Source organism: Pleurodeles waltl, chromosome 1_1 (genome assembly GCF_031143425.1).
Source record: "Pleurodeles waltl isolate 20211129_DDA chromosome 1_1, aPleWal1.hap1.20221129, whole genome shotgun sequence".
Classification (NCBI taxonomy): Eukaryota; Metazoa; Chordata; class Amphibia; order Caudata; family Salamandridae; genus Pleurodeles; species Pleurodeles waltl.
In genome coordinates this window covers 33,437,909-33,462,383 of record NC_090436.1, presented here as the reverse complement: position 1 = coordinate 33,462,383, position 24,475 = coordinate 33,437,909, and the positions used below count along the sequence as shown (strand labels likewise).

The 24,475-nt window shown below is 44.8% G+C and overlaps 1 long non-coding RNA gene across 2 annotated transcripts in view; it reads right to left on the bottom strand.

The window, feature by feature from the left end:
• Positions 1 to 6,860: 6,860 nt before the first annotated feature.
• The window catches only part of LOC138259593 (uncharacterized), a 62,180-nt gene continuing 44,565 nt past the window's right edge, over positions 6,861 to 24,475 (bottom strand). The window contains exon 4 of one of the 2 annotated variants that reach the window (XR_011198759.1): positions 6,861 to 6,884. This is a non-coding gene — a long non-coding RNA (uncharacterized lncRNA). Of the gene's footprint in view, positions 6,885 to 10,206; positions 10,339 to 24,475 lie in introns of those variants that run through there. The other variant, XR_011198756.1, reaches the window with a different exon arrangement.

The window sequence follows — 24,475 nt, the reverse complement described above, 5'->3', positions numbered from 1 at the left end:
CTGAGGGAAATTCTAAGGTAAGGAATCTGCAACTGGAATATGTCTATACCAGATAAATCGTTACCGAAGGTAAGTAACTAGTTCGTTATACCAAGAAAGCTACTCTGGTCGAGTTTCAGCCTGGCCAGAAAGTTTTGTGATGGATCCTGTGGAGCCCTGAGCCCAGCAAGACTGTTGGCCTGGGTCTATGAGGTGAAGGAGCAAAAGGGAGACTACCTGGTGGACCTCAAGACCCCCAGGAACCTTCTATGGGTCATGCTTCTAAATTGCCTCAAATCCCACCCTAAGAGGTCTGAAGTCCCCATGCTCCTATACATAGATGATGGAATGGAGGTGAAGTATGAACCTATCTTAATCTTCTTTCTTCAAGAAGTCATCGTCATTTACCACACTTGCTCAGTCTCAAAGGGTTTCACAGTAGTCTTTTGTGTCCTCAGACAAGCTGGTGCCAGGGCAGGGAGGAAAGTAATTCTAGACACATTGTTGGGCCGGGAGGGACTTTGGAACCTTCTCCAACTTTACAAGGTATAAATATTGGACCCTCAGACCCAACTCTTCTGAACACCTCTGAACCTGTGGAAGATTCAGAAGGACTTCTCTGCTTCCTTGCTGCCGAAGTGAGAAGTACTACACCTAAACTTTGAACCCAGAGCTACCAGGGTGACTCAAAGGACTAGTTTACTTTCCTCCTAATCAGAGCCTCAGGAACAGAAAAGGCTCGATCCACCTTGAGCCCTGCAACTAGACTTTGCCTATTGTGAGTCTTTCACCCCCGACTGGTGCCACCCCAGTCCTTGGCCCTTGGAAATAGGTCAAAAGGTGCTGTGCCAGCCCAGCTGTAGTCCTAGGATAACTAATACAGAGCGACACATAGCCTCACAACTCCGCACTGGAACCGCCGCTATACAACATATCCGCTACACAGGGTCTGGCACCTCCTCGGAACCACCACTATGTGACGCATCCTCAATTGAGGACCTCACACACACTGCTGTACGAAGCCTCAGCAATGCAGGTCCATGCATTTCAGCCATGCAGCTCCAGAACTGCCAATGTGTGACGCATCCTCAAAGCACGATCTTGCTACGCTCCACATCCAGTATTTAAGGTAATTTGTTCAGCAGGCCTAACGTGGTCTCTATATCGGTCATGGTCAGCCTAAGCTTGTGACTTTCTACAGGTCCAGCAAAACCAGGTAACCACAGCTGGTGCTTTGTCCTTTTAATCACAGTTTTTACCTAAATCTTTAAAATTGCACATCTCCAGTTCTACCGAGTGACTTGTTGTTGTGTCAAATTACTTATTAAATTTTATTCTATCTTTATAAGTTGGTGTGGGATTTTTCTCATGTTTTCACTTTGTTACTGTTTTTTATGCTGCATAAATACTTCATACATTGTCTCTCAGTTAAGCCTAACTGCATTTTGTGCCAAACTACCACAGGGTTAAGCCCAGGTTAAAATGGGGATTCCTTGTGTTTCACTCTGACAAGAATTGTGGTTGCTTCTTGAGTAGGATTTCACCTCACTCAACCAGTAACACAATCTCCCCCATCTACCCAGGAAGGAAGGCATCTAGTTGCAGCACCAGCTTCCTTCAGTAGAACCATAACTTAATATCCGTGTCTGTGTCCTCAAGAAGTCTGGAAGAAGTTGCCATCTGAGTAAGGTAGCTCTGTCTTTGCAGTATCCAAAGACACTCTTCATCTCTGTGGTCAGGAAGAGTCTATGCTTATGCTTAACCTAGACATGGACACATTTCTGATTTCCCATGACCTCCCTCGTACTGCCAGCGGCCCAATAAACGCCATTCAGTCAATGAGAATGTAGGGCTGGCTGAGGTCTTCGGGCCAGAAGCCCAAGACCCATGAAAAAAAGTAATCAGCCTCCCATGCAATAGAAAGTACTGCTTCAATAGGGTCCTCTGGCCTTACAAAATGTCCTCGGATTCAGCTGGGTTGACTAGCACTGTGCAAAGGCTAGAAGGCAATCTACAGTCCATCTAGCTATATTTTTCACTCTTTCTAAATCATTATGTCATTTAACTTCAAGCTTTTGGCAACAACATCTATGTCCTCTGGCACTGCCTTCTAGTGTCAGGGAAAGGCTAAGACTGATCCGCCCCCCACCTCCCACCTGGCCTCAGAGGCTAAGATGTCCCAATGAGTTACTGAGGCATTTCTATCCCCCATTATCCAAAACTGCACAAAAGTATTCCTCATTGTCTGCAGTTCAGGCATTTAACTCTTTTCCAACAGGTAGGCTTTCTCTTTGCTATCAAAATTAGATCTGGAACACAGTTGACCATGGGTCTTCTAAGTGTAATTGCCCATCTGTAGCTCTCCACTGCTTCTGTCCTAATCAATGTTGATGCAGTAGTAATTTCAGGAACTTCTGCAGAAGGACAAATGGCTTCTCCTTTTATAAGTGATAGATCTCCATCATCCCACCAAGCATTGTTTGTTTATATACCTTCCTTTTTTTGTTTGGGGATGCTGGTTAAGGGGCTTTTGAAGACCAGACTGCACCTATAATACTGAGGCAGTAGCAGTGAGAAATGGCACCCTTTTGTTGAGAATGCACAATTTCCATGAACATCTGACTGAAATTTGGGATGAGGGTCTTCTTTCTTACATCATTCCAAAAAACCGGTCCAATCTCATCGTTAAACTTGATTTTGTTGATTCATTTGTGAGGGACCTAGTTAATCTGTGCTCCCATTTAGGCCTGGTATTTCTGTGGCCATTGATCCAAATGCTTAGGTTTGTGTGGCTAATACACAACATTTGCAGTGTTATTTTGAACCTAAATATCTGTACTGCTGGGAGCCACCTGTGTTACTTTGGTGCTATAAAGTTAGTTTAATTAGCAAGAGTGAAGGGCCTAAATCTGTATTATTTTATGAGTGGATGAGTGTATCATCGCCATTATTGTACAGATTTAAGGTCCTGATGTTTCAAAGCGTTTTCCCATTCTGTATCTATGGCAATATAAGTTAATACATCAGGCCTAAGTTCCTCACCATGTCCACTAGCCCTGTTATAAATACTAGAGTCAACATTGTCAGTGACAGCAGGACACTTTCCTGCTGTGGGGAAGAAAGTCCTCAATGGACTATACCAGCATGGATAGCACTGTGCTCATCCTATGCTTAAAAACTTTGCTAGATAAGCAGACATTTGAGGTGAGCAAATCTTGAGTGTCGCTGGTGTTGCAGGGTGCTCCTTACTAGAGCTGCTCTCCACCTAAATTTGGGAACTTCCCAGAGTTCTCCTTTGTTTTTTGCATAATAAATGCGTCACTCTAACCCTGAAAGGGCCTTGTTTTGAGATAGATAGATATATATATATATATATATATATATATAAAAAAAAACTATTCATAGTGATGTAATTGGTGATGTCACTGGATTAAAACAGTAAAGCAAAGAGTATTTTTGTAAAATTCTCCATTATCAACTACATAATGATTTTTTTGTCTTTTTTTCTACAAACAGCACACAGTGACGAAAACAATGTGGTGATCTGTAATGTCACCAGTTTTGTCACTGACTGTCATCTGTAATATATGAAGACATGAGGAATGCATTGGGGCAAATTATGTCTTGAACAAATAAACATACCTGGCCATTTTCCTAATTTTCAGATTGTGTTTCAAAGAAATCATAACTTACCTTTAAAGTTTTGTTGTGACAATATAGAAAGATAGAAACATACAAACATACATATACACACACACAAGCACAGTGTTGGCGCTATAACTAAATAACAACCTGTCTACACATTCCATCCTTATTTGAGCTGAAAGTCTGCATTAAACTGTATCTGCATTCAACGTTCAGTCCACTTCCTTTGGACTTTGGCTTAATTGCTATCCTGGAGCCAAGCAGTCTTATGAAGCCAATTGCTTCATCACAGATCAATTATACAGCATCCTGGTCTCAAAGGAACAAATGCAGTCTCATATTTGATGTTTCAAGGCAGCCGTAACAACACCTTCACGGGTATGGAGGAAAGCTTTGTCCCGAACTCTAAATTCTTCTCGAAATGCATCCATCTAAACATTTTGCAGTGGTTGTAAGTACATTTGCATAACTAATATATCATATCATCCTAGATGTATGTTTGATTTTCTCTTGAAGTGTTGGTGCAATCCCCTGTGAAATACTATGCAGGCCAAGGACATAGAGAATCGTAAGTGGCAAAATCTATACAATCCCTCCAAGGTGGTATAGGAGGATAATTGTTGAAATGCTAATACAAGGCAATTTTATGGCATGCATGGTAATTACCCTCAGGGTGGCTAGTCTTGCTTAGATATTGGTAAAGGATGCTGGTCTACTCATGTGATTGGATCATGAGCCCAGATAACAACACACATCATAGTTTTGTGATTGGTCTTTGTTGCCAATAGAACAGGAGCTAACCAATCTGATGTGTCTATGCTCTAATGGAAAGTTTCTATAGGTATAGTGTTATCTTCAGTCCTCACACCTCATGTACCTTGGGAGTAAAAACATCTTTTAAAAACAATTCTGTGAGCAAAGCCCTTCAATATTCTATTCACAGGGCATTTCAGGATACTTTCCAGTGACTGTCTGTATGATTGTCATCAGTCCTCTTCTATACACAAAAATATCTAATCTCAAATAAATATTTTTTTTTTAAAAAGGAGCGGAGAAGCAATAAACAATATTACTTATTGAATGAAGAAGTAGAGAAGAAGTAACTTCTGCAGGACAGGGGTCAATCAGCAATTGACAGCTTGGAAACCCCGCAGCAGCATAGTCACAACAGAATCAAATTACATATGTCAACAATAAATATCTTCCTTCAACCCACTGATGAACGTGTCTATGCAAAGGCCGCGAAATCAAGGTATTTGTTTGATCCGACTTTGTAAAAACTCGTATGTGTGGCAATAACGTGGCAAATATGTTTTAGTATTTAATATCTTTCAGCCTGCTATAGTATTATCTGAAATTTAACCGGATGAGCAGGTGATTTATACACCTAAAGGATATTCGTTGGGGTACACTTGCATGGCTTAAACACTCCATAAATTCCATTATTCATTTTGCTATGGAAGCAGTAGGAATGAAAGTTGTACTTGTGCATCTGGGGCTTTATTATAGACATTCTAGTTCAGTATGCAGGGTTGGAATGGGTCCATGCAGCTATTTTTGATGCAGCTGTGCTGCCTGAAGCACATTTTTTGGAAAAGTAGGGTAATTCATGTTTCTGAAATGCATGGTCTGTAGCTCATAAACTAACTCTTAGACTTTGTGAGTTAGTCTACGTGCTGTAGGCAGCTCAGTTAAATCAATGATGGTAGATGGACCTCTTCTAGGCCTTTACAAAGTTGCAAACAATGTTCATAATAGGGCGCTGGTCAATGTTTTAGGAGGGGTTCGGTTTCTAAAGACATGCTTTTCAGACCATCATCATGGACTTCTAAGAACAGAACTGTTGGTACTGTGCTTTTGAAAGGACGTTGTTACTAGAGGGGTTCGTATGTGCAGTGATCATTGTTGCCACTATCCAGATACCTGAATTTTTCAACATCAAAGCTCTGTCAAACTCTCAGTGAAGTAGGATGGCATCACACTTCTGCCTCTTGCTCTGGACTAAGACCCTGCTCATAGTTCAGCTATGAACCTGCTGGACAGTACACCCCGATAGGCTGAATCCACAGGAGGTGAGCCATGCTCCTAAAATGGGCATGGAAGAAAATCCAGGAAATACAGAGACCTTGTGGACAGTCAAATGTCCATATTGAGGTACTTACCATGGCTCAAGAGGCTCATAGTAAGAGCATCTGACAGAAGAGTATTTCAAGGAAGAGCCTGAACTTTTCAATGCTATGATATCAGAGGGTACCAGGGCATTAACAGTGCAGCAAAATCCAGAGATTTATGGTTTTTACTGAAAAACAAATATTCCTTTGATGGCATTTTATCAGTTGTAATTGGTTTTATTTGAAGACTGAAAACCCTAAATATTATTGCAAAATTACATTTCCGTCAATCGATGTAAAATTGAATTAGTCAACTTCTATGCCGGATATGTTTATTGTGCAAAAACGTAGAGGATAATTTTAGCATGGCTGGAAGGTGGATCCCTTTACACAGTACAGTTATGGAATGAAATATACTTTTGACCATTACTGTCACTAAAAACGAAAATGATTTAGCAGTTTAAATATGCACATCATATCTAAAATGAAACATTACAAAGTTAGTCAACCTTCCAAACAGTGTTAAACGTTTCTGCTCACTGACTTTTTTGAACCCAAGACCCTCAAACAGTTTGTGAGCTGCAGGATACACCATGGCACTGGCCAGTGTTATCTCTTGATATCCCTGCTTCCTGGCAAAATCAAGGACTGCCCTACACAAAGCATTGCCAATTCCACACCCTCTGTAGGTCTTCAGCACTGCCAGGCGCTTGAGAACTAGCCCTGTACGGCCATCTGCGGTCTCCACCGGAAGCACTCCGATAATGCCACAGACTTCTCCAACTACCTCAGCGACCCAAAAACAGGCTCCTTTAGTCTGCATATAAGAAGCATGAATGTCTAACAGGTCCTCCTGCAGTGCCTGCTGGATGTATTGCTGGATCAGAAAAGTCAATAAGAGACGGTATGAATACAGAGCAAGGACCACAAGACTAGCAGAAACAAGAATGGATTTGGACCACACGAAGAGCAGCAAGAAAAGACCAAACAGGTTAAGGTGGGTCTGGGGGCGCTTCAGAACATGGACAAAGGTAGCCGGAACCACTTCAGGTCTCACAAGGGTGAAAACATGACGCACTGCTTCATAGTCTCTGCCTTCATATTTGCGAATGCAGAAGTTGACCATGGTTCTTTTCTCATATTAAGGTCCTAAAAAACAAGAAAGCAAAAGTAGCCTGTAAATAACAGATACATTAAATTCTCAACTACATTTGGAAGTAAAATACATTTAATTTATTGAGCACAAAATTGCTTTAGGGCCTAAGATCTGCTGATATGTGAATTCAACATTGGCAAGGTAAGGTTTTGGAGTTTGGTGCAGGATATATAATGTAATCCAAGTTGCTTTATATCAGTATGTTTGGTAACAGCAGTATTCTTTCGGTCTCGGACACCAACAGAACTGAATGTGAACTGCTGTTACTTTACTCACTGAGAGAAAGCAAGTTAAATTACATTATGCACCAAATTGTGGGAACATTTTTACTGCCTTGCAAAATGTCAGTGGCCCACTGGTGTGTAAAGAAACACGTGTTAGTGATACCTAAAAACCTGTACTCAGAGACTGAGTCAAGATCAATGTCATAATTTGTGGTTCTTTTTTAACAATAAAGTAGTAATAATTAACATTATTTATTTTAGATTAAAAGACTCTGTAATGTATTTAAAGCAGAATGCCAATTATGATAAATCTAATCCTCAATGTTATGTTATCCTGTGGAATTATGGGTCAGCTCCAGAAGTGTATTATGCACCAGCCACAAATATAAGACCAACAAACTATTATAAGGGCAATTCATATTTCATCACCAACAAACTGTCTGCTAATAGTGTAAGATGACCATAAGTCTCTCATACTGCATGTCCTGAGAAACATCTTGGACCCTGATTCTTAAGTTCCTTTGGAGCTGTGTGCAGCTCCAGAATTCCAACCAATAGACCCGGAGCCAGAATCCCAGGCAGTGGCACAGCCATTGTCGAAATGAGAAAATACTCGCAGAGAGAGGCGGTGATGAGAGATGAGGGATCAATGGGGTATTTTATATCTTATCCTTGTTCATGATTTCTGCTGAATGACTCAGACAAATACTGCATGTAAGGTGGCAGTACGACTTATATTTTAACGCAGCCCAAATCTGCTTAGGACTTCTTGGATAACAAATAGGCAGAGGATGGGGTCAGACGTCTCCACGCTGATGGAGCTTCTTGTGTCTTAAATTGGTTACTGAACTGTGTGATTCTAAATGTAGTATTTTAGCATGGGATTTAGGAGTGTTTGTATAATCTGTTTCACAATGTATTTGGTTTGGTCCACTCAATGTCTCTGCTCTCTTCCCACCTTCTCGGGGTGGGTGTGTGCGCCTTTGATTCAGTGCTGTTGTTCATTGAATAGGTTTCCAAATTATACTTGGGCAGAAAGACAGTTTTCAAGCTTTCGTTCTATGGTTAATGTGTCATATGTACGCAATACGATCTACTTCCATGTACTCCATCGCTAAGTGTACAATAATATCGATGAGGTGGTCAGTTCTATGGGTCTGTGTCCCAGTTCACTTTTAAGACAATAGAATACTTGCCTAGACCCCAGGCCTGCTTGGAAGGATTAGTATATTCTACAGTCATATAAGAAAAGGATTTCTGGGTTCCATCACCCACCAGGTCATCTATTCTGTGTATTCCCACCTCTATCCCATGTATGCCACCAGACAGTATTTCCCCTGTTGAATATCTACTGTTGCTCCAGAGTGTAGGTGTTTGCGTTTTTTAGACTTTTTATCGATCATTTCCCATACTACTAGCATAGATCTATTAGTGGGTGGGAAGGATGTTGTTTGAGTTGTCTTTCTTTAGGAAAGGCAATCTATGTCTGTGATGTTATCTAACTGGGCTCTCTGTAGAGCTGCCCACATTGGGTGTTCTTTCCAGCTTGCTACTTCATGACAGTCACCATAAAAGACTGGCGCTTCTTGCCCTCTCTATAATACCAGCCTGCCCAGCTGAATATAATATTTCTTGATACTTTAGACCAAGATAACTTTGAGGGCACGAAAAAATATTTTTCTTCCAAATTAATTCCTTGCATGTAACACGTGTTATACAGTCCAACATGTGTTTCGCGATACAAATAATTTCTTCAAGGCTTCAATTAGTCTTATCCAATTCTGGGTTGCACTGATGCCTGTTTCTCCGATGTGATTATCAGTGATATGGAATGGACCATAATTTATAATATTGAAGAGAGACATGAGTTCCATTGGAACACAGAATTGGATAAGAATAATTGAGGCCCTGAAGAAGCGATGTGTATCATGAAACACATGTTGGCTTGATATTGAAATAAAATGCAGGGTAAAAGGAAAGATGTTAATTAGAAAGAAACACATTTTTTTGTGTCCTCAAAATGATTTTTGCATAAGCTATCTCCTAGACCAGTGGTTCCCAACCTTTTGACTTGTGTGGACCCCTACTTTATCATTAATGGATCCCGGGGACCCCCACTGAATTATTATTGGAATCTAGGGACCCCCCCCACTGTGTCATTACTGAAAGCTGGGGACCTAATCTGTTAATATTATTTAATTTTGTAATTAGTCACGGACCCCCTGAGAAGGCTTCATGGACCCCCAGGGGTCCCCAGACCACAGGTTGGGAACCACTGTCCTAGACACAGAATCCGGGATTAATGATGTGCTGAACAGTAACCTTTGCATATGTGGGAGGGGCAGTCTTCCCAATGTGGGGGCTGCAGGTACTTTTGAAGGCCACGGTATGGATTTTTTCCAGTCCATACGAAAACCTTAATGTCAGTCAAGATGTCTTTTAGCAATGTGGCATGGACTGGAATGGGCTACATCCCTATAATAAGGTATATCTGGGTGCCACCACCATTTTAACAACTTGACTCTCCCTCACAGTGCTAGTTGCACAGGGATCATAGCACAAAGTCATTGTTCATTTTATTTATCAAGGTTTCTCTCTATTTAGTAGTTTATGTGTGGACGACTTCCACCTGAAGCATCATATCTCAGCTACCCTTGTACTTGAATCGATTTGATATGGGTAATATTTAACTTTTGTCCCAGGTGATGCCATAGTTGGAGAAGTTGGAGAGTAGGTTGGTTAGCTCCATGAGGTGTGATAGCAACTACCCTGGGTCTTTTAGTGTGAGGGGAATGTCATCAGCATGGAGCATCAATTTAGAGGTACCGCCTGGGGTATGGATACCACTGATGTTACCAGATTGTCTAATTGGCAATGCAAGCGAGCTGTTCTAGTTCAATTAGAAAGAGTAATGGGCATAGCAATAGTCCTGTACAGCCCCTCTGCTGACCGGGAACATGTCTGTTAGAAAGGTCGCACTGTCAATTTGAGCAGAGGGGTTGTTATATAACAGTTCTCTTTAGACAGAACATTTTGCACAAGACAGAACCTCTCTGTAGTCGACATATTAACTATCCCCATTCTACCTGGTCAAATGTGTTTCCATCTCTAGTGAGGCTGGTATGGTCTCTTCTGGATCAGCTTTGTTCATCCACAGCAAGTTCACAAGTTGTCATCGGGGGTTCCTGGATTTGGGTCCAAGCACAAAGCCCACTTGAGTCTCCTGCATGTGGCAAAGGATGACTTCTTGAAACAGTTCACCAGTAGTTTGCTCAGTATCTTGACGTGTATGTCAATGAGGGCGACTGGTCTACATATTTAACATATGCAAATGGTCCCTGTCTGGTTTGGTGATTGAGGTTGGTTTTTTTAAATGCAGACTGGAGGACTCATGTGTATTTTGCCTCCTTCAAGATACCATGCAGAATTGGGGAGAGGAGAGTAGCCCATCATCTCCGGGTGCCTTTCCTAGAGGGTAATTCTTTTATTGCACTGTCTATTTCTTCTATGGCAGTCTCATCATCAAATAATGCCTTCCTTTCTCCAAATATTTCTGGGGGTTTTAAACCTAGTAGGCCCTGCAATAGTATAGCAAGTTTCCTTACTCTTCATCGCCTGACATACTAGGAAAACTCTCCTAATGGTGGGCTGATTCTCCAGGGCATGTTGGCTGGAGGATGGGGTGTTGTGTAGGAAACTGGGCTTCTTTGCAAATGTCCCCCACTTGTTGCCCCCTTTCAGAACTACTAGATGGTGATTTTTGACTTTGATAGTACACTGAGATCTGCTAAACATACGTCCCTGCCAGTGCTCTTTCCATAAAACAAAGGGCCTCATTTATGAGGCCCAGGCCGCTCTGCGCCACCAGTAAAGGGCAGAAATGTGCCGTATCTACAAGATATGGTGCATTTCTGTCCTCTCCCCCTCCTCTGGTGCACAAACTGCTGCCCAGCGCCAATGCAAGCACCCTTGCACGACAGTGCAAGGGTGCCTGGGTTGTGAGGATGATTGTTTTTGTGCAGGAAGGTGTCCCTTCTGTACAAAAACAATCACAAGAGGTGTTTTCCTCTTTCTGTGAAGCACAAATAGAAAGAGGAAGAAAACGGGAAAAATAAAGCTATTTCCCCCCTTTGCATCACTCTTACGCCACCCCTGAGGTGGCGTAGGAATATGATACATTCCCAGACTTGTAAATCTGGAAATGCATCAGATTCCCTCGGGTTCCATGGGTGTTGCATGGGAGCACCCCAAGCAACACACATGGAACACCCCTTTCAGGCAGTGTTATGCATGAAAGGGGTCCATATTTACAGCGCCATGAAAAGCTAAGCAAGGTGGCTTTGCATGGATTTGTAAATATGGGCTGGTACACTGCGTCACTGGAGCACTAAAAAAAACATTACGCTACGGTGGCACAGTGTGCTGTTAGGGCATTGTAAAAGAGGCCCAAAGTTCCACAATTAGCACTGGATTTTAGCACCTCTGTAAGTACCAAGTACATGGTACCCCTGGTACCTAGAGCATGGGTACTAAAGAGGGTCTCTAAGGGCAGCAGCATAATTTATGCCACCATAAGGGACCCACACACATATTTCACACAGCCTTCCATCGTAGATTGCGTGTCAGGGTGCACGCCCTGAGTGAAAAACCTGGCACACACATTGTATGTCATGCTAAAGTCCCTACATACATTATAAGTAAGTCACCCCTACAGCAGGCCTTAAGAGCCATAAAGCAGGGTGCATTATGATACATGTGAGGACATATCTGCATGAGCAGATATGCCCTTGTCATGTCTAATTCTATTCCTAGGTATTACAAGTGACCGGGAAGCCATCTTAAAGCATGTACTCGACACTGGTCAGCATGAATGAGCCAGCTTCATGAAGGCTGCACAGAAACTAGTGGGGTTTGGTGTTAAACTCCTCATCTTAATAAAATCGATACTGATGCCAGTATTGGATTATTATGACATGCACCCAGAGGGCACCTTAAGGGTGTCCCCTGAAACCTAGTAGTCATTTAGCGTGCTGGTTGACTGGTTTTCACCAGCCTGCCACCACAGACAAGTTTCTGACCCTGGAGGTGAAAGCCTGTGCTCTCCCTGGTCAGACACAATGCCTGCTCTGGCAGGAGGTGTTATCACCTCCGCCAATAGGTTGGATAATACAGTAAATCTGCATTCCAAGGCCAGAGACTTCAAGTCCCTGCCGCCTTTGGCACGTGTCCCCCAGCTTCCCACACACCTGGGATAGGCAACCCCCTGCCCTGAGGCCCATTTGGCACTAGGGAATGTGGGAAAATTAGCTATGCAGGAGGCATGTTGCACTACCAGGCTGGACATACCAACATCTTCTGTATGGTGGAATTCGGAATTCTGGGACAGAGTGGTACCCACTCCCCACAAGAAGTGGTCATCTAGGGGGTGTAGTAACCCTAGGAGTAAGTAGCCCATTGGCTTCTACTCTTCACTCCCCTTAACACCCCTAAATCGAGTATTTAGGGAACCACCTGATACCAGGACTTCAGATTTGCAGGACTAAAGAAGAAGAAGGACGTAAAGAGCTACAAAATGCAAGAACTGAGGCGCAGCAACTGACGTGGCCCCAACCCTGCGGGCCTGCCTACTGTCCTCAACAATTGCACGAAAGACGATTTATCTTGCAGCTGTTCTGCCTTCAAAAGCCTGGGGGGACTGCCAGCACTTCAAGAAGTAACCAGGATCTCCTGTGGAGTAGATGAGATGCTTCCCTGTACCCAGACTCCCCAAAGCCCCCCGAGGTGACCCGCTGGAGTGGCCTTGGATCTTGCCCCAAACTTACCTCAAGTCGAGAAGAACAGTTCTGTAAGTTGTTGCCAAGTACCCATATACAGTGTCTGTTTCTTTCCCATAAGATAACATGGGCACTCAAGGCTGAACAGCACCTCTGCACCGGGAAGCATCAGTGCCTCCTGAAGTGACCTGTTGGTGCTGCTTTGGGAGCTTTCCCCAAACTTACCTTAACTCCAGAAGAATAGCCCTGTAAGGCGTTGTTAAGTGCCTGAATGCAGCATATGTCTTTTCCCCATAGGATAACAATACTGCTCCAGAAATTGCACTGTCAACATTTGAAAAGTATAAAAATTCATACCTCAAAAAGTATCTACCTGATTCTGATAATCTTGGTCTCTAAATTCATGTAAAAATTTACTATTTTTATTAGTTGGTGTCGGATTTCTTTATTGAGCGCTTATCGCTTACTGGCTCTGTGTTTGCAATAAATGCTTAACACTGCCCTCTAGTAAGCCTAACTGCTCGCCCACACTACCACAAAAGAGAGCCTTTAGGGTTATCATTTTAACCCCCGTTAGTTAAAAAGGGTCCCCCTGGACTATGTGCATAGCGCCCCCTTACATTGGTACACTACATAGATAGCTAGATTCCTACAAGCGTCAGATTTCTTACCCTGTTCATAGTGGCACTGCTTCAGTCTTGTTGGGGAGTTCTCTGCATTGATTTGTACAAAGAGTGCTTGAGTCAAATGTTTCTTCTCTAGGTTTTATTATATGTCATGTGTTGGTGTTTCTGTGCATCATATCATATGTTGTCTAATGTACTTTTCTAGCGTGGCCTGCATATCCTTCGTCCTGTTTAGTGAGAGCTGTTTCCATCATCATGTCCCCTTGAAGGAGTGGTTCACCGACAGCCCGTAAAGCCTGTGGGGACGGTACTAAATCTTTGGTCAAAGTCAGGTGGTCTCATAATTTATCTTTCAATGCTGCCTTCTCATTTGGAAGTTTGAACCCTTGAGATATTCATTCTCTATCTTTCAGCAGTCAGCCCGGTATGTCCTCGCTATAGGGTCAACAGAACAGAGGAATGGTCTGAGATTCTGCCTACCGCTCTTGTGCAGTTCACAGCTCTATGCAGCAGTGTTGTGGTCATCAAGAAGTAACCAATGCTGGAACACATACTGTGAACACAGCATATGAAAGAGAATTGTTTGGCTCTAGGATGTGTTAGCCTCCAGGGGTCTACCAGTCCATCTCTTAGTATGGCTGGGTTTCTAATTTCCTTTTCATCTGGTGTGCCTGATCCATCCAGGATGGGGGTCCAGTGCCACGGTTCCGGTCTGTACCCAAAATGAGTCTTGAGTCCCCAATTTCAATGCCTAGTCGAGAGAGCGAGGATAGGAAAGGTGCCCTAGAGTTACTGGGTGGGTAGATTGAGCTTTTTTTTAAATCAAATATGAAGCAAATATGAATTTGTGCCTTGGTTTTCCAGGTTTTCAATATTCTAATATGCAATGATTTGTGGATAAATATTGCTACTCCACAATTCCAGATGGTGGATAGATGTCATTCTATGTGAGGGAGTTCTGACCTGGTGCTGTGGCTACTTCTGACTATTACCCCTTCATCCCAGTCTCAAGTCAACTCAGAGGATAGGGGATGATTTCTTATATTAACCCCTTCGCTGTCAGGCTTTTTTTTGGCTATTTGGGGCAGTTTGCGCTTAGGCCCTCATAACTTTTTGTCCACATAAGCTAGCCAAGCCAAATTTGCGTCCTTTTTTTCCAACATCCTAGGGATTCTAGAGGTACCCAGACTTTGTGGGTTCCCCTGAAGGAGGCCAAGAAATTATCCAAAATACAGTGAAATTTGGGAAAAAGTGGCTGCAGAAGAAGGCTTGTGGTTTTTTCCCTGAAAATGGCATCAACAAAGGGTTTGCGGTGCTAAAATTACCAGCTTCCCAGCTTTCAGGAACAGGCAGACTTGAATCAGAAAACCCAATTTTTCAACACAAATTTGGTATTTTACTGGGGCATACCCCATTTTTACGATTTTTTTTGCTTTCAGCCTCCTTCCAGTCAGTGACAGAAATGGGCGTGAAACCAATGCTGGATCCCAGAAACCTAAACATTTCTGAAAAGTAGACAATATTCTGAATTCAGCAAGGGGTCATTTGTGTAGATCCTACAAGGGTTTATGTAGGAGGCTGGACTGGCTTGTAGTGAGTACCAAGGGGTACTTGCACCTTGCACCAGGCCCAGTTATCCCTTATTAGTGTATAGGGTGTCTAGCAGCTTAGGCTGATAGATAATGGTAGCTTAGCAAAGCAGCTCAGGCTGAACTAGGAGACGTGTGAAGCTACTACAGTACCACTTAGTGTCATATGCACAATATCATAAGAAAACACAATACACAGTTATACTAAAAATAAAGGTACTTTATTTTTATGACAATATGCCAAAGTATCTTAGAGTATACCCTCAGTGAGAGGATAGGAAATATACACAAGATATATATACACAATAGCAAAAATATGCAGTATAGTCTTAGAAAACAGTGCAAACAATGTATAGTTACAATAGGATGCAATGGGGAAACATAGGGATAGGGGCAACACAAACCATATACTCCAAAAGTGGAATGCGAACCACGAATGGACCCCAAACCTATGTGACCTTGTAGAGGGTCGCTGGGACTATTAGAAAATAGTGAGAGTTAGAAAAATAACCCTCCCCAAGACCCTGAAAAGTGAGTGCAAAGTGCACTAAAGTTCCCCTAATGACAAAATAGTCGTGTTAGAGGGAGAATGCAAGGAAAACACAAATCAGCAATGCAACAACGATGGATTCCTGACTGAGGGTACCTGTGGAACAAGGGGACCAAGTCCAAAAGTCACAAGCAGCTCGGAGATGGGCAGATGCCCAAGAAATGCCAGCGGTTGGTGCAAAGAAGCTCTTACTAGGCTGAAGAACTGTGAATACTGCAGGAACGACAAGGGCTAGAGACTTCCCCTTTGGAGGATGGATCCCCCACGCCTTGGAGAGTCGTGCAGAAGTGTTTTCCCGCCGAATGGACGCCAACAAGCCTTGCTACACGCAAATCGTGCGTTTGGCGTTTTTGGACGCTGCTGGGGCCCAGGAGGGACCAGGAGGTCGCAAATTGGACCTGCAGAGAGAGGGGACGTCGAGCAAGACAAAGACCCCTCACTGAAGCAGGTAGCACCCGGAGAAGTTCCAGAAACAGGCACTACGAGGATGCGTGAAACGGTGCTCGCCGAAGTTGCACAAAGGAGTCCCACGTCGCCGGAGACCAACTTAGAAAGTCGTGCAATGCAGGTTAGAGTGCCGTGGACCCAGGCTTGGCTGTGCACGAAGGATTTCCGCCGGAAGTGCACAGGGGCCGGAGAAGCTTGCAAAGTCGCGGTTCCCAGCAATGCAGCCCAGCGAGGTGAGGCAAGGACTTACCTCCACCAAACTTGGGCTGAAGAGTCACTGGACTGTGAGGGTCACTTGGACGGTGTCGCTGGATTCGAGGGACCTCGCTCGTCGTGCTGAGAGGAGACCCAAGGGACCGGTAATGCAGCTTTTTGGTGCCTGCGGTTGCAGGGGGAAGATTCCGTCGACCCACGGGAGATTTCTTCGGAGCTTCTGGTGCAGAGAGGAGGCAGACTACCCCCACAGCATGCACAAGCAGGAAAACAGTCGAGAAGGCGGCAGGATCAGCGTTACAGAGTTGCAGTAGTCGTCTTTGCTACTATGTTGCAGGTTTGCAGGCTTCCAGCGCGGTCAGCGGTCGATTCCTTATCAGAAGGTGAAGAGGGAGATGCAGAGGAACTCGGCTGAGCTCATGCATTCGTTATCTAAAGTTTCCCCAGAGACAGAGACCCTAAATAGCCAGAAAAGAGGGTTTGGCTACCTAGGAGAGAGGAAAGGCTACTAACACCTGAAGGAGCCTATCAGCAGGAGTCTCTGACGTCACCTGGTGGCACTGGCCACTCAGAGCAGTCCAGTGTGCCAGCAGCACCTCTGTTTCCAAGATGGCAGAGGTCTGGAGCACACTGGAGGAGCTCTGGACACCTCCCAGGGGAGGTGCAGGTCAGGGGAGTGGTCACTCCCCTTTCCTTTGTCCAGTTTCGCGCCAGAGCAGGGGCTAAGGGGTCCCTGAACCGGTGTAGACTGGCTTATGCAGAATTGGGCACATCTGTGCCCAACAAAGCATTTCCAGAGGCTGGAGGAGGCTACTCCTCCCCTGCCTTCACACCATTTTCCAAAGGGAGAGGGTGTCACACCCTCTCTCAGAGGAAGTTCTTTGTTCTGCCATCCTGGGCCAGGCCTGGCTGGACCCCAGGAGGGCAGCTGCCTGTCTGAGGGGTTGGCAGCAGCAGCAGCTGCAGTGAAACCCCAGGAAGGGCAGTCTGGCAGTACCAGGGTCTGTGCTACAGACCACTGGGATCATGGAATTGTACCAACAATGCCAGGATGGCATAGAAGGGGCAATTCCATGATCATAGACATGTTACATGGCCATATTCGGAGTTACCATGGTGAAGCTACATATAGGTAGTGACCTATATGTAGTGCACGCGTGTAATGGTGTCCCGCACTCACAAAGTTCAGTGAATTGGCTCTGAACAATGTGGGGGCACCTTGGCTAGTGCCAGGGTGCCCTCACACTAAGTAACTTTGCACCTAACCTTTACCAGGTAAAGGTTAGACATATAGGTGACTTATAAGTTACTTAAGTGCAGTGTAAAATGGCTGTGAAATAACGTGGACGTTATTTCACTCAGGCTGCAGTGGCAGGCCTGTGTAAGAATTGTCAGAGCTCCCTATGGGTGGCAAAAGAAATGCTGCAGCCCATAGGGATCTCCTGGAACCCCAATACCCTGGGTACCTCAGTACCATATACTAGGGAATTATAAGGGTGTTCCAGTAAGCCAATGTAAATTGGTAAAATTGGTCACTAGCCTGTTAGTGACAATTTGAAAGTAATGAGAGAGCATAACCACTGAGGTTCTGGTTAGCAGAGCCTCAGTGAGACAGTTAGGCACCACACAGGGAACATATACATGCACACCTATGAGCACTGGGGCCCTGTGTGACAGGGTCCCAGTGACACATACATATAGGCCACAACCTTATGAGCACTGGGGCCCTGACTAGCAGGATCCCAGTGACACATAACAACCATACTGAAAACATGGTGTTTTCACTATGAGCACTGAGGCCTGGCCATCAGGATCCCAGTGAGACAGTAAAAACAGTGACAAACACCCTGACATACACTCACAAACAGGCCAAAAGTGGGGGTAACAAGGCTAGAAAGAGGCTACCTTCTCACACAACCCCCCCCCAAACGAAGGACAATAAGGCTAACCTTGGCCAGTTGAGACTTTATTGTCTAAGTGGTGATAAGTAGAGAGTAGCTCTGCAATAGACTGGTTACTCCCTTTATCATCCACTATATGGTTACTTCCCTGTGGGGATGTAAACCACCCTGTTTGAAGTTTTTTAGCTAAGCAACAATGTGAAGATGTATTTTCAGAGTTTCTATCAGTAAGTTTTAGTTTAGAGCAGTGTGAATTGTCCACTGAACCTAATTGTAGTGATGGAAATGCCAGACAGGGATGCTGTCTCAGAAAAGCCATAGCTGGGCAAAAACTTTGTCCATATGGCTGGAAGAGAGAACAGGGATGCTGTTTCTCTTGGGTTGGAGCAGGGCAGGGATGCTGTCCTATCAGCTCCACACTAGGGCAGGGATGCTGTCCTAAGTGTTGTGAGGCAGTGCAGAGTTTCTGCACTAAAGTTTCTCTGGGAGGGTTGGAGGGATGCTCCATGTTAACTAAAATGGTGCTCTTTTTCTCACCAATGTTAGTTATCCCACAGAGAGGTACTTCCACCTCAGGGAGTCCAGCTTTGCCAGCTGATGATTCCCTTGGAACAGGTGCCACCCCAGGAGAGGTTTCTCCCACCACAGGAATAGTATCCTGAATGGTAGGGTGGTTAGGGGATACTGTGATACCCTTTTTACCTGTTGATGGAGAGGGATCCTGAGTTTTCAGGCCTTCTCTCCTTTGCTTTTTCATTTCACTTGAAATGAGAGGGAACAATTCCTCAGGGATGCCCAGCATGGCTGCATGGGCATAAAACTTTACATCAGCCCAACCTGAGGCCTCTAGGTCATTACCTAAGAGACAGTCTACAGGTAAGCTAGGTGATACCACCACCTGCTTAGGGCCAGTAACTCCACCCCAACTAAACTGAATTATAGCTAAGGGAAGAAACTTAGTGGAGTTATGGACATCAATAATCTTATACTGTTGTCCAATGATGTGTTGATCAGGGTGCACTAGGTTGTCAGTCACCAAAGTGAAACTGGCACCTGTGTCCCTGTAGGCCAAGGCCTCAACACCATTTATTGAAACTGTCTGCCTGTACTTATCCATTGTAAGGGGACAAGCAGCCAGTGTGGCAAGGCCAATGCCACTAGGTGTGACAGAAACTGTCTTGGGACTGATTACATCAGTTTCCACTATGGACCCATAAGTGAACCCAACTACACCCTTTACTTGACTGTTGCCAGCAGTCCCACCACTAGTACCACTACTGCTAGGGGCACTAGAGCTTGATGTATTAGTGGTGGTAGGCTCAGGGGGTTTACCTGGACAGGACTTATCCCCTGGCCTATGGCCTCTGTTTTTACACACAAAGCACCAAGGCTTTTTAATGTGTGCAGGTTGGGAAGAAGAGGAAGAATTTGTTTTATCCCCACCCTCTGAAGAGTGTTTAAGATTTGAAGTGGGATCTTTGGTTTTACCCTTATCCCCATGCTTATCTTGAGATTTTTCACCATCTTTCTTCTTATTGCCATCTTTGTCACCCCCTGTATGAACTTTTCTGTTCACCCTTGTTCTGGCCCATTTGTCTGCCTTCTTTCCCAATTCTTGGGGAGAGGTCAGATCAGAGTCTACCAGGTACTGGTGCAACAAATCAGACACACAATTATTAAGTATATGCTCTCTCAGGATTGTGTTATACAGGCTTTCATAATCAGTAACTTTACTGCCATGTAACCACCCCTCCAAGGCCTTCACTGAATGGTCAATGAAATCAACCCAGTCTTGTGAAGACTCCTTTTTGGTCTCTCTGAACTTTATCCTGTACTGTTCAGTGGTTAAGCCATAACCATCCAGGAGTGCATTCTTAAGAACTGTAAAATTATTGGCATCACTTTCTTTCACAGTAAGGAGTCTATCCCTACCCTTTCCACTAAATGATAGCCATAGGATAGCAGCCCACTGCCTTTGAGGGACATCCTGTACAACACAGGCCCTCTCAAGTGCAGCAAACCACTTGTTAATGTCATCCCCCTCCTTATAAGGGGGAACTATCTTATGCAGATTCCTGGAATCATGCTCTTTTGCAGGATGACTATGGGGAATACTGCTGCTGCCACCATGGGTATCTAAACCCATTTTCTGTCTTTCCCTCTCTATTTCTAAAGACTGTCTATCCAAATCCAGCTGTTGCTTCTTGAGCTTCAGTCTGGTTTGTTCCACTCTCAATCTATTGAGCTCCCTTTCTAACAATCTGTCATCAGGGTGGGTGGGAGGGACATTTCTAGATACAGAGGTATGATGGGAATGAACAGAAGGAGACCTGTCACTTACAGAGGGCACCCTAACAGCTTGGCTACCAGCATAATGTGAGATCACATCATCAGTATGGTGTGATTCAACCTCTGTACCAACTATGCTAGACTGTCTAGTAATGGGCAGGCTGAGAAGTTTCTTTCCTGAACCTTTTCCTGGGGGAGTCCCTGGATCAGATTGAGAACCATTAGCTACTTTTTCTACAGATTGGGCACTTATGGCCTTATCCTGTACTCTAAGCATATTAATTAACAGTTCTAAGGAAGGATTCTTCCCTACACTCAAACCTCTCTCTATGCAGAGACTCCTTGCTCCTTTCCAGCTAAGGTGATCATATGCAAGTTTGGACAGTTCAACTTTTTGGCCTGTGCCAGACATTTTTTAGAGAGAGTTAAAGTGATAGATAAAGAGAAAAAAGTTTTCAGACCTTTTTGGAAAGACAGAAAAAACTTTTTAAACTTTTAAGAACTTTTTGAAAGTTTAGAAGTACTTTTCAGCACTTAGAAAAGAGTGAAAAGAGGAAATGCAAAACTTTTTGGCTATGTGTATATACACTGACCTTGTTTTGTATATTTTTCTCTTATGAAAAGTACAATGACAAGAGTGGTAAGTAGTCTCAAAGCACTTATCCCACCACTGCACAACCAATGTAGGAGGCTGGACTGGCTTGTAGTGAGTACCAAGGGGTACTTGCACCTTGCACCAGGCCCAGTTATCCCTTATTAGTGTATAGGGTGTCTAGCAGCTTAGGCTGATAGATAATGGTAGCTTAGCAAAGCAGCTCAGGCTGAACTAGGAGACGTGTGAAGCTACTACAGTACCACTTAGTGTCATATGCACAATATCATAAGAAAACACAATACACAGTTATACTAAAAATAAAGGTACTTTATTTTTATGACAATATGCCAAAGTATCTTAGAGTATACCCTCAGTGAGAGGATAGGAAATATACACAAGATATATATACACAATAGCAAAAATATGCAGTATAGTCTTAGAAAACAGTGCAAACAATGTATAGTTACAATAGGATGCAATGGGGAAACATAGGGATAGGGGCAACACAAACCATATACTCCAAAAGTGGAATGCGAACCACGAATGGACCCCAAACCTATGTGACCTTGTAGAGGGTCGCTGGGACTATTAGAAAATAGTGAGAGTTAGAAAAATAACCCTCCCCAAGACCCTGAAAAGTGAGTGCAAAGTGCACTAAAGTTCCCCTAATGACAAAATAGTCGTGTTAGAGGGAGAATGCAAGGAAAACACAAATCAGCAATGCAACAACGATGGATTCCTGACTGAGGGTACCTGTGGAACAAGGGGACCAAGTCCAAAAGTCACAAGCAGCTCGGAGATGGGCAGATGCCCAAGAAATGCCAGCGGTTGGTGCAAAGAAGCTCTTACTAGGCTGAAGAACTGTGAATACTGCAGGAACGACAAGGGCTAGAGACTTCCCCTTTGGAGGATGGATCCCCCACGCCTTGGAGAGTCGTGCAGAAGTGTTTTCCCGCCGAATGGACGCCAACAAGCCTTGCTACACGCAAATCGTGCGTTTGGCGTTTTTGGACGCTGCTGGGGCCCAGGAGGGACCAGGAGGTCGCAAATTGGACCTGCAGAGAGAGGGGACGTCGAGCAAGACAAAGACCCCTCACTGAAGCAGGTAGCACCCGGAGAAGTTCCAGAAACAGGCACTACGAGGATGCGTGAAACGGTGCTCGCCGAAGTTGCACAAAGGAGTCCCACGTCGCCGGAGACCAACTTAGAAAGTCGTGCAATGCAGGTTAGAGTGCCGTGGACCCAGGCTTGGCTGTGCACGAAGGATTTCCGCCGGAAGTGCACAGGGGCCGGAGAAGCTTGCAAAGTCGCGGTTCCCAGCAATGCAGCCCAGCGAGGTGAGGCAAGGACTTACCTCCACCAAACTTGGGCTGAAGAGTCACTGGACTGTGAGGGTCACTTGGACGGTGTCGCTGGATTCGAGGGACCTCGCTCGTCGTGCTGAGAGGAGACCCAAGGGACCGGTAATGCAGCTTTTTGGTGCCTGCGGTTGCAGGGGGAAGATTCCGTCGACCCACAGGAGATTTCTTCGGAGCTTCTGGTGCAGAGAGGAGGCAGACTACCCCCACAGCATGCACAAGCAGGAAAACAGTCGAGAAGGCGGCAGGATCAGCGTTACAGAGTTGCAGTAGTCGTCTTTGCTACTATGTTGCAGGTTTGCAGGCTTCCAGCGCGGTCAGCGGTCGATTCCTTATCAGAAGGTGAAGAGGGAGATGCAGAGGAACTCGGCTGAGCTCATGCATTCGTTATCTAAAGTTTCCCCAGAGACAGAGACCCTAAATAGCCAGAAAAGAGGGTTTGGCTACCTAGGAGAGAGGAAAGGCTACTAACACCTGAAGGAGCCTATCAGCAGGAGTCTCTGACGTCACCTGGTGGCACTGGCCACTCAGAGCAGTCCAGTGTGCCAGCAGCACCTCTGTTTCCAAGATGGCAGAGGTCTGGAGCACACTGGAGGAGCTCTGGACACCTCCCAGGGGAGGTGCAGGTCAGGGGAGTGGTCACTCCCCTTTCCTTTGTCCAGTTTCGCGCCAGAGCAGGGGCTAAGGGGTCCCTGAACCGGTGTAGACTGGCTTATGCAGAATTGGGCACATCTGTGCCCAACAAAGCATTTCCAGAGGCTGGGGGAGGCTACTCCTCCCCTGCCTTCACACCATTTTCCAAAGGGAGAGGGTGTCACACCCTCTCTCAGAGGAAGTTCTTTGTTCTGCCATCCTGGGCCAGGCCTGGCTGGACCCCAGGAGGGCAGCTGCCTGTCTGAGGGGTTGGCAGCAGCAGCAGCTGCAGTGAAACCCCAGGAAGGGCAGTCTGGCAGTACCAGGGTCTGTGCTACAGACCACTGGGATCATGGAATTGTACCAACAATGCCAGGATGGCATAGAAGGGGCAATTCCATGATCATAGACATGTTACATGGCCATATTCGGAGTTACCATGGTGAAGCTACATATAGGTAGTGACCTATATGTAGTGCACGCGTGTAATGGTGTCCCGCACTCACAAAGTTCAGTGAATTGGCTCTGAACAATGTGGGGGCACCTTGGCTAGTGCCAGGGTGCCCTCACACTAAGTAACTTTGCACCTAACCTTTACCAGGTAAAGGTTAGACATATAGGTGACTTATAAGTTACTTAAGTGCAGTGTAAAATGGCTGTGAAATAACGTGGACGTTATTTCACTCAGGCTGCAGTGGCAGGCCTGTGTAAGAATTGTCAGAGCTCCCTATGGGTGGCAAAAGAAATGCTGCAGCCCATAGGGATCTCCTGGAACCCCAATACCCTGGGTACCTCAGTACCATATACTAGGGAATTATAAGGGTGTTCCAGTAAGCCAATGTAAATTGGTAAAATTGGTCACTAGCCTGTTAGTGACAATTTGAAAGTAATGAGAGAGCATAACCACTGAGGTTCTGGTTAGCAGAGCCTCAGTGAGACAGTTAGGCACCACACAGGGAACATATACATGCACACCTATGAGCACTGGGGCCCTGTGTGACAGGGTCCCAGTGACACATACATATAGGCCACAACCTTATGAGCACTGGGGCCCTGACTAGCAGGATCCCAGTGACACATAACAACCATACTGAAAACATGGTGTTTTCACTATGAGCACTGAGGCCTGGCCATCAGGATCCCAGTGAGACAGTGAAAACAGTGACAAACACCCTGACATACACTCACAAACAGGCCAAAAGTGGGGGTAACAAGGCTAGAAAGAGGCTACCTTCTCACAGTTTCCTACAGAAAATAACAACTGAAAAAGAAACATATTGAAATTGAGGTGAAAACAACAGCAATTTTTCTCTACGTTTTACTCTGTAACTTTTTCCTGCAATGTCAGATTTTCGAAAGCAATATACAGTTACGTCTGCTGGACT